This window comes from Haemaphysalis longicornis, unplaced genomic scaffold (assembly GCF_048455015.1).
Source record: "Haemaphysalis longicornis isolate Haplotype H1 unplaced genomic scaffold, Haemaphysalis longicornis Haplotype H1 scaffold_7, whole genome shotgun sequence".
Classification (NCBI taxonomy): Eukaryota; Metazoa; Arthropoda; class Arachnida; order Ixodida; family Ixodidae; genus Haemaphysalis; species Haemaphysalis longicornis.
The window spans coordinates 172,583,275-172,592,489 of record NW_027526422.1 but is presented as its reverse complement, the minus strand read 5'-3'; positions in this window follow the sequence as shown (position 1 = coordinate 172,592,489).

The window sequence follows — 9,215 nt, the reverse complement described above, 5'->3', positions numbered from 1 at the left end:
TGGGCTGTCTCACCCCTGGTGATGAGAAAGCGTGCTTCGTCTATCCTGCTGACAGCTGTTGTTGTGGGTGTGTCATCTGCTTGGGCTGCTTTGGCCAGGTGGTCCGCTGCCTCATTTCCGGCGATGCCCACATGCGCGGGAGCCACTGGACACACACCTCACAGCCCCCCCGAGGCCAGGTGTGTCAATTTGGCGTGCAGGGCTGTGACAGTGGGTGCGTGCTTGTGGGGCTGTTGGAGGCGTTGCAGGGCGGCTTTGCTGTCACAGAATATTGTCACCCTTGGCGGGCGGAGGTCTGTAGCAAGGTCAGCCGCCAGGTGAAGGCCTGCTATCTCGGCGGTGGTGGTGCTGGCTGGAAAGGGCAGGCGACATTGCTTGGCCATGTTTATCTGGGGGGCGACGCACGCCGCCGCTTCGCTGGCCGGCGGGCCGGGGAGCACCGAGCCGTCTGTTTAAAATTCCATGCGCTCTGCGCCGCCCGAGTCGATGACCTCCAGCGCGCTGAAGCGGAGTGCCTGGGGGGGGGGGGGTCGCGCCGCTTTCCTCGGACGCCTGGCAGGCCGATTCGGATGTTGATGTTGCTCGCGCGGTGCGGGGGGAGGGGGTCGGTGGCTAGGGGAGGCAGTGCTTGGCCTGTCAGGTCTCTGTGCGCGGCCGCAAGTTTGCCGGCGACGGTGAGTGGTCTTGATTGCAGGCGGCGCAGTAGCGCGGCTCCGTCGGGCGCGCGGGAGGCGATCAATGTAATTCAGGCCCGCCTGCTGTACGCGGAGCTGTGCCGGCCACGCGTTTCCCTCTGTGAGCGTGGCGGCGACCCCTGGAGCTGCGGGGCAGGCCGAGGCAGAGGCGGATCGCTGCCGTGTGGTCTGTTTCGATCGTGCAATTAGTTCTATTTAGAGCCACGAACGGCAGCGCGTAGAGCAGGTGGGACACCCCCGCGGCGTCGTAAATGCGGAGGGCCCACTCCTGCGAGCAGCCTCTGGCGACCATCGCCCTGATGGCGCGCTGTACCACGACCAGGTGGGCCCTTAGGCGCTGCACCAGCGGCAGCAAGGTGAGGCGCCTGTCGAGTGTGATGCCCAGGTAGCGTGCTGTGTGCTGCCATGGGAGGGTATGTCCCCGATGCGCAGCGGCGGCGTGTTCCGCGTTGCGCTGGCTGCGGGGTGAAACACCAGCGCTGTAGTTTTTTCACACGAAACTTGGAGGCCGAGGCGTGTAAGATGGTTAACCACTGCGTCCAGGGCGAGTTGTGTTGTCGCGCGGGCACGAGCGCATGTTCTAGTTCCCGCCGTGCACCAGATCGCCACATCGTCGGCGTAGATGCTGACGTGCACCTGGTGTTCAGTGGAGGTGGGCAGGTCGGCTGGGAGTGAGGCCAGGGCGAGGTTGAAGAGGAAAGGAGATAGGACACTGCCCTGGGGGATTCCTGCGGTGACGGGGCGAGCCGAGCTGGTCGTACCCGAGACTCTCGCGCGGAGTTGTCTCCCGCGGAGGAAAGCCTCTAGGTAAACACGCATTCTGCCCGAAATGGCGCATCGGCGGACGGCATTAAGAATGGCCTCGTGTGGCAGGCAGTCAAATGCTTTCCGGATGTCGAGCAGGACGACGTAGGCCACAGTTTTAGTTTCCTTTGCGTTTTCGAGGGCATAAACGAGGTCGGCGATTGAGTCCATGGCGCTGCGGTGGCGGCGAAAACCCGTTTGTTGTTCAGGGTTGAGGCCGCAGATTCTCGCGAACCATTCGAGGCGGGCCAGTGCTATGGACTCGAGGATCTTGGAGGCAGCGCTCGTGAGGGAAATGGGCCGATAGGAGGAGAAAAGCTTGGGAGATTTGTTTTTCTTGAGGATTGGGGAAACCAGTTGAAGGCCGAATTGTTCTGGGAGGGTGCCGGAGGTCCAGTGATGGTTGTAGAATTCTAATAGGAGAGAGCGCTGCTCCTCGTTAAGGTTTTTTATAGCCTGGTAGGTTATGCCGTCCGCCCCGGGCGCGCTTTTCCTTTTAGCGTTTTGAATTGCCCGCGCCAGCTCGGCCGCCGTGAAGGGAGCGTCGAAGGCTGCGAGGATGTCAGCGCGTGACGTGGAGGTAGTCGCTGTTGCTGGCGGGCCCATCGGCGCGAGGGGGGTCGCTGGCGCTTCTTCGCTCGCCGGTGGGAGAGGAGGGGTGGGGGCCGGCGTGTCGCGTGCGTGTGTGTTTTCATGTCTTGGGCCGCTGTCGCTGGCGTAGGGACTGGCGCGAGGAAAGTGGCGAAGTCTTCGGCCAGCTGGATCGCTCTCTTGCCGCTTGCGACGAAGAGGGTTCCTGTTTGAGGGTGTTGTGGCCAGGCCTTAGACTGGCCGGCCGCTCCTTTGAGTGCTCCGCAGACGCCCTCCCAGCTGCGTCTGCGGAGCTGCTTCGTGTAGCGTCGCAGAACGGCGTCTAAAGGCCGTTCTACATGGAGCGAATTTCGCCTGCGAATCCGCTGGAACGAAAATTCGCACTTGCGGAGTTCGCAATTCCTGGAATTGTCGTCTACATGGGGCCTGCGAACGCCGCGATTTTCGCATTTCAGATGCGCCTTGTTTGCAGACTGAATTAAGTTTGTCACCAGCAAAGGTTGCGTGATTTTATCAAGGGTGGCTTTATTTTACCTTCTTGGCAAGTTGTTTCTGCCTGGTTTGCGGTAAATGTAAGTTTATTTGCGGTTTTATATAAGAATCGTCAATTCTTTATCAATATACGCACACGCAGCAGAGAAAACAAACGTTTTGGTGTGCCCCCGCTTTTGTCGCGCTCATACAAGCAACGCCATCTAGTTTCCAAGCGTGCAAGTGGTGCCGAGCTGTGCTCCTATTGGCCGCAGGTCCGGCCCCTCTACGCCGCACACGCCGCACGAGCGGCGTTTGCTCGACCGCCTCAAATGTTTGGCACTTTGCCGCAGCAACGAAAAAAGGTGGTTTTGCCGCACGAGCGGCGCCGCATCAGCGAATTCGCAGGCGAAATCGCTTCATGTAGTACGGAGTCCAGTCGGACGCGGCCTCTGTGCGCATGGCGCGGCGTTGCGCCTGTTGGCGAGCGGCGCGGAGGTTTAGAAGCTTCATGTCCGGGACCGGCTGGCCCTCGTTCTCTTGCTGTTTAGTGGTAGAGGCGGCGATTGCAGACGACATGCGGTCCAGGATGTTGCCCTCTTGGGTGTCGATGTTTTTTCGATACTCTGGCCAGCGGACGATGTTGTAGACGCGACTAAGTGGCTTTCCCCTGACGCGAGCTGTAATGCGAATGGGGTGGTGGTCCGAGCCCCAGGTGCAAGGCTCGGGCGCCCAGTCGTAGAGGTATCTCTCGCTGACCAGAGTTACGTCAATGCACGTGCGTGTGCCGCCTCTACGCACGAATGTGTGTTCGCCGGTGTTGATGGGGGGTGAGGCCAGTCGGTCCCAGTTGCTCAACCAGTAGACGGCCGCGGGTGTCGTTGTGGGGGCTGCCCCAGCTGTGGTGGTGGGCGTTGACGTCGCCGCACATCACCACGTCTCTGCCGCAGAGCTTCCGTAGTGTGCGGAGCTCGGAAGGGTCCCAGGCACAGGCCGGGGGTATGTAGATTGAAAGAACTGTTGTTTCGGTGCGGCCGAATCGAATGGTGACCCCCGCGCACTCCAAGCGGTCACTGTCGAATGTTGACAAGTCAACCTTGGAGTGCGCACTGCCGCTCCGCACGTATATTACAACGCGGGAGCGGCCCGGCCTTTGCGTGGCTTCGTGGCATTTGCGAACGGTGCAGTCACCTTCTAAGCAAGCCGTTGCGTTATGTTAGGCCACGAAGCCAGGGAGTCTACATTCACTGGGGAGGCAGTTTGCTTCCTGCAGGCAGATGATGTCGATCGTTTGATTGCGCTGCAGGTACAGGTGAAAGTCATCATGCCTCCGCCGTAGGGAGCGACAGTTCCATTGGATGATATGCGGCCGGGGCAGCCTCTAGGGGGTGATGTTGTTTTTAGTAGTTGTTGTAGTTGTCATGCGGGAGGGTCGCGATCACCGCGTACAGCGCGTCGGCGGCTGTAGAGAGGAGTTGAGCCAGGGCGTTTGGAGGGGGGGTTGGCCGAGCGGTGGGGGTTGGCAGGAAGGGGGGGCGGGTGGTTGGGCGAGGCGCTTGTACGACCTGGCTGTAGCTGCGCGTGGTGGGGGCAGTTTGGGAGCTCGGTTGTGTGGTGGAGGTTGCGTGGGCCGAAATACTGGCGTCTCGCCTCGCCGAGCGGCAGATTTTGTGAAGCAGCCCGGGCTGCAATGGCCCGCTCTCTTCTCCACAGCCTGCATTTGGGGGACGAGAAGTGGTGTTTGCCCCCACAGTTCGCACATTTCTGTGTGTTCTGTGCAGGAGGGAGTGAAGTGCGAACCGCCGCAGTTGCCGCATCGTGGCCCGCCTCGGCACGCTGATGTCAGATGGTTGAAGCGGCCGCATTTTTCACATTGTATAGGGCGGGGGTGCAGATGTTGGACGCGGACCCGCACGCCGCGGATGTAAACGGCGTCAGGCACCTGTGGGCCCTGAAATGTGATGAACATTGAGGTGCCTCGTAGGATGGCCCGTAGGATGTTGATAGGGGTCTCAATGAGCGATATGATCTCCGTTTCGTTGCCAGGGAGATCAATATCCTGGAGCACGCCCCTGGCGTTGCGGGTGTTTTGGGCCACTTGGGCGCGCACCTCTACTCCGCACAGGGTGCGAATAGCCAGGAGTGCCTCGCGGGAGCGCTCACTTTGGGTGTCCACCGCCGCGGTGTTAAGGCAATGGTTCACTCTGTACCCGCCTATTAGTGGGATGTGGGCCAGCTCGGTCTCGATTTCAAACCGGCTGACCCCGGCGAGATTTCCCCTGTGAGCCAGCGGGCGAAGAGGACAGTGAAGACGGCCGCTCCTTTTGCATTTGCACCGCTCGGCGAGGCAGCGGCGCGCGGCTGGGTCTTCGTCTTTCGCTTCCCCTGCTCGCGGAAGCCATCGTCGGCGGGCGAACGATCCTGCTCTTGCAGCGGAGGGGGGGTGGCATTGCTGTTTCCCCTCGCGGGGGTCAGGTGGGGCGAACGGTCCTGTTCTTGCAGCGGAGGGGGGGGGTGGCGTTGTTGCAACTGAGAATGGTGAACCGGCCAGAAATAGGACTAAAAGAACTGCACAATTGACTGAAGAAGCTTCGGTAACAAAGGGTTGCTGGGGGGCTTGAAGAAGTGCCATTCTTCACCAGAAGAGCACTCAGAGGTGTACCCTCTTTTGCAACCAGTGGCAAAACAACATCGCATGCTAGCTCACAAAGCAGGACCAGTAGATGTGCTCATGTCAGTAGTGCAACAAGGGAACAAATAATATTTAAAACCCACCAGCTCATCGGTCATCTGGTTCAGCGCGATAGGCGATGCTACAGAGGTTGAAGATCGGGCTGGCGGTTTCGTGCCCACCGCCAAAGGCAGCTATCGAAAAGGGGCGGCCGCTGTGGGAGTTTTAAAACTGGAATAGATGCACAAACTTTGGCCATTACTTCATTCTTGTATGTGATATTGTTATGAGTGGGATGAGGTATAGTGTAATAACTTCATCATAGGTGATTAGATTTGTCTCTTTGCTCGTCCCATTCAAGCTCTCATGAGCTCTGAAACGGTGCCAGATACTTCCAATATAGAATGGGGACACCCATGGTACTGTTTTGAGCTCATGTGGTTCTTCTGTTCCTGGCTGTATAGAAGCCCATTCGAGGCACAAAATTGCCCTTCAAGACACTGTTCTTTTTATGTTTTAGCCCTTGGCAGTGAGGACTACTCGACACAGGAGCCAGGAAGAGAGTTTATTCCTTGCATAAAGCGACCTGAGGCATTGCTGCTGCATGAGCCACATACACTCTGCCGGCTGTGCTCAGCCACCACTGACAACTGCTACCTGGCGTCTGCCGCAGCCGGCTCTAAAATAGCCTTTCTTGTGTGCAGTTCAGTTTACTAAATGCCACTAGTTTACCACTCACTCATGATGGCCCCAACTTTTCTGGTGTTGCCTGCAACTTTGCAACACTGTCAATCATCCGCCGACAAGGCTGCCCTGTCAGGCAAGCGCAGTTTCATTTCACTTGCCGTGCAAAAGGGCCGAGCCAAGTTCCTCGTCACTTTTAGGTCGCCTTGGCACTTAGTAGTGTAGGCCAATTTGATCTCTGAGATTGTGATGCTGCAACCTAAATGAACCAACCTATGGCCAGGAAAAGGAGCAGGAATAAATGCAAAAAATGAGCCTACTGCAGAGATGCAAAAACTGTCAGCCACTATCAATGAAAGAATGCCACACATAAAATGCCCTGGAGGGATTTGCTCGTATAGACATGGAAATTAAAGGGTGAGTAAAATGCATTTAGTTGAGTTGGAGGCTGGTGTTCACCATTTTTGTCGCAGAAACACCGAACAGCCTCATGTAAATGTTGTATAGTTGGGTGAAACGTAGTGTTACTCATTTTATTCCATGTAAAAAAGGTAAGTCTATAAGGTAAACTGGTAAGGTAAGGTAAACTGACCTGATCATCGAAAAGCACTTGTAATCACAGTTGGACACTTTTAGCCTTCGCAAAGCGTTTATTGGCAAAACTTTTCAAGCGTAGCAATGAAGCGCTCCTCTCTCCCAGCAGCCTTTTCTTTATGTGCGACCAGCCGTTCACGCTGCTAGGTTTCTTTTTCCCGTTGCTCAATTTCTTTTTGTCGCTGTAAAAATTCATCTTGCCGTGATTTCTCAATGGCAAGGCGCAACTTGCGCTGCTCTTCCAGCAGGTGAGCCAGCAAATTCCTCTGAGACTTCTTTTTGGTGCCAGAGGAACGCGGGGACCCAGATGCTGAACGCACCGAGCCTGAGGAGCTGCTGGCTGAGCTGTCTAGCTCCGCTGCACTGGGGCTTGAACCGCCAGCAGTTGTCGGGTCATCTGGCGGTGGTTCGGGGGACTCTAGAGGAGGCTTCTCATCCTCACACTCGTCGTCAGGGCTGCCATGCTGCATCTCAAAGATGATCTGAAACAGTTTGCATGTTCAAATGCAATACTCACTGATGTTTATGTGTTGCGTACCGACAAAATTAAACATGCAGCGCAATGACATCTAAACAGCAATGCTACACTGCTCTAGAAATAGCATTACCTCTAAAAAGAACTTATGGGGCTATGTTCCACGTCACCCGCAAGGTGTCCAGATGAAAACCTTTTTGTTTTTGTGCATGTATCCACTTACGCTAGCATTGCGGTTATTGCTGAGGCATTGTACCATGTGTAGCAATGCTTGTCGAAGCGCTCATTTGGTATTCACAATCATACACCACTACATGGGCATGAAAATGTACTTGATAAGCCCCTTGCATTATTCATTACAATGTTGTGCGCCTAAAAACAAAAAATAACAAAACAAAAGCATGCACTATAAGACCTTCACCAGGTGTTCACCCATTGCCTCCTCACCTCCTCCACAGAAGCCTCAGGGCAGCCAGGCTCCTCTGTTAAGCTGCTGTCATTCGCAGGCAGCAAACGCAGAAACTTGTGCAGAGCCCAGTAGAATTTCCACTTTATTGCTGCACTCCCTGTCCCCTTTGTCCTGTTTAGGAACCTGAAAAGAGAATTATGATGCTACAAGAATGTGTTCATTTCTTCAAATCATTTCTTCCAGTAAAATCAACCAGTGTATTTTCATTTTGACAGCAAATTCCAAAATTGTTTACTGCGTGCTGACCTGACCAAAATAATGCGCCGCAGCAAAAGTAAAAAAATGAAAACTCACAGCACATACAAGACGCTCGCAGCCACATACTATGCGCGCACTGCATTTTACACCCTATGCTAGCTAAAATGTGCCTTTCTATGGCGAATAGACCTCCAGTGACATCCTCCAAGAAGCACTCCACTCCACATGCGCTAGCAACGTGATCTACAACATTCCCCATTCCCACCGTGCGCTTATTAGCCAGTCGCGTGAGAAAGGGGTCACTATTCAAAGGGCTTGCAGTTAAGCGATGGCATGTGAAGTTCATAAATATTCAGCTTCACCGGTTGTGGGTTGAGACGTTTACATGCATAACTACACAATACAAAAAAACAAGCGGGTAATCAGGGCAAGATAAAAGGAGAATGGAAAATGCCGCGGCGAGTGGTAAGACCGCACACGTGTGCTTACCTGTACTGGTTCCCCAGGTTTTCAATTTTTGTTTTGACCTCCCGAATGGTCTTCTTTATGCCTAAGGCGCTAAGGTCCTCTGTAATGGCTGCGTACACTTTTCTGTTGTGTTTAACACGGCGGAGGTCGGACAGATGGTTCTGCCATATCCGTATCAAAGCGAACGTCTCGCTCTAGGACTATTGCGTGCATTCTTTTGAGTTTCCCGCGGCATTGTGTGCGCGCGCATTTTCCGTCCCCGTGCCGATGGCAGCCGTGTTGAAATGGTTGAAAGTTGCAAAAGCCAGGAACCCATGTGGTCACACGAGGTCACACTGAGAGTGGAAGTAATTCATTTAAAGTGCTCAATACAGCACGCAAAAGCTTTTAACACAGGCAAGATCAAATAAAAAGTGGCAAACAATTGTTTCTTATTTTTTTAAAGATGTTTTTTTGTGGTCTTCTGCTGTTGAGCGTACGCAGTTGGTCCGAAGTCACAGTGGAATGAGTTCATTGGACTCATTTGGTACCAAATGTCATTCGCAGCGAATGTCATTTGACTGTGAGACAAATGTCATTTGAAATGAATCTCATTCGTCTAAAATGACGTTAGGTTGGCGCGTGTGACAGGGGAATGAGTGTGCCTTGTTGCTACCGGAACCAGCGTCGTCATCGCTTGAGTCAACACAGTCGTCAAGTGAGTCGGCACCGTCACCGCTGGGAACTGCGTCATCGCTTGGATTGGCGGCGACGTCACTGCGACGCCAGGACTCCAGTCTTGCCAGCATGTCTGCGATGCAGCCACCTAAACAGAAAAAAGAAAGACGACGATGACAGTTTGCTGATAGAGCATTTTGGAAATCCAACAAACAGTCTAAGGAGCAGGACGACCATCATCATTTTGCGTTGTCGCTCACAAGGCCAATGATAAGTAAAAGAGGAACACCACTTGGACGTGTGCATGAAGATTATGGAAGTGATCAGACAATTTAAAAGTAGCTGAAGTGTGGTGCCTCTTGTCCTTTTTAGAGCTGACAAAACGTGAGCATACAGAATGAGGCATGGCTTGCATGGTGCTACACGAGTGGGCCAACA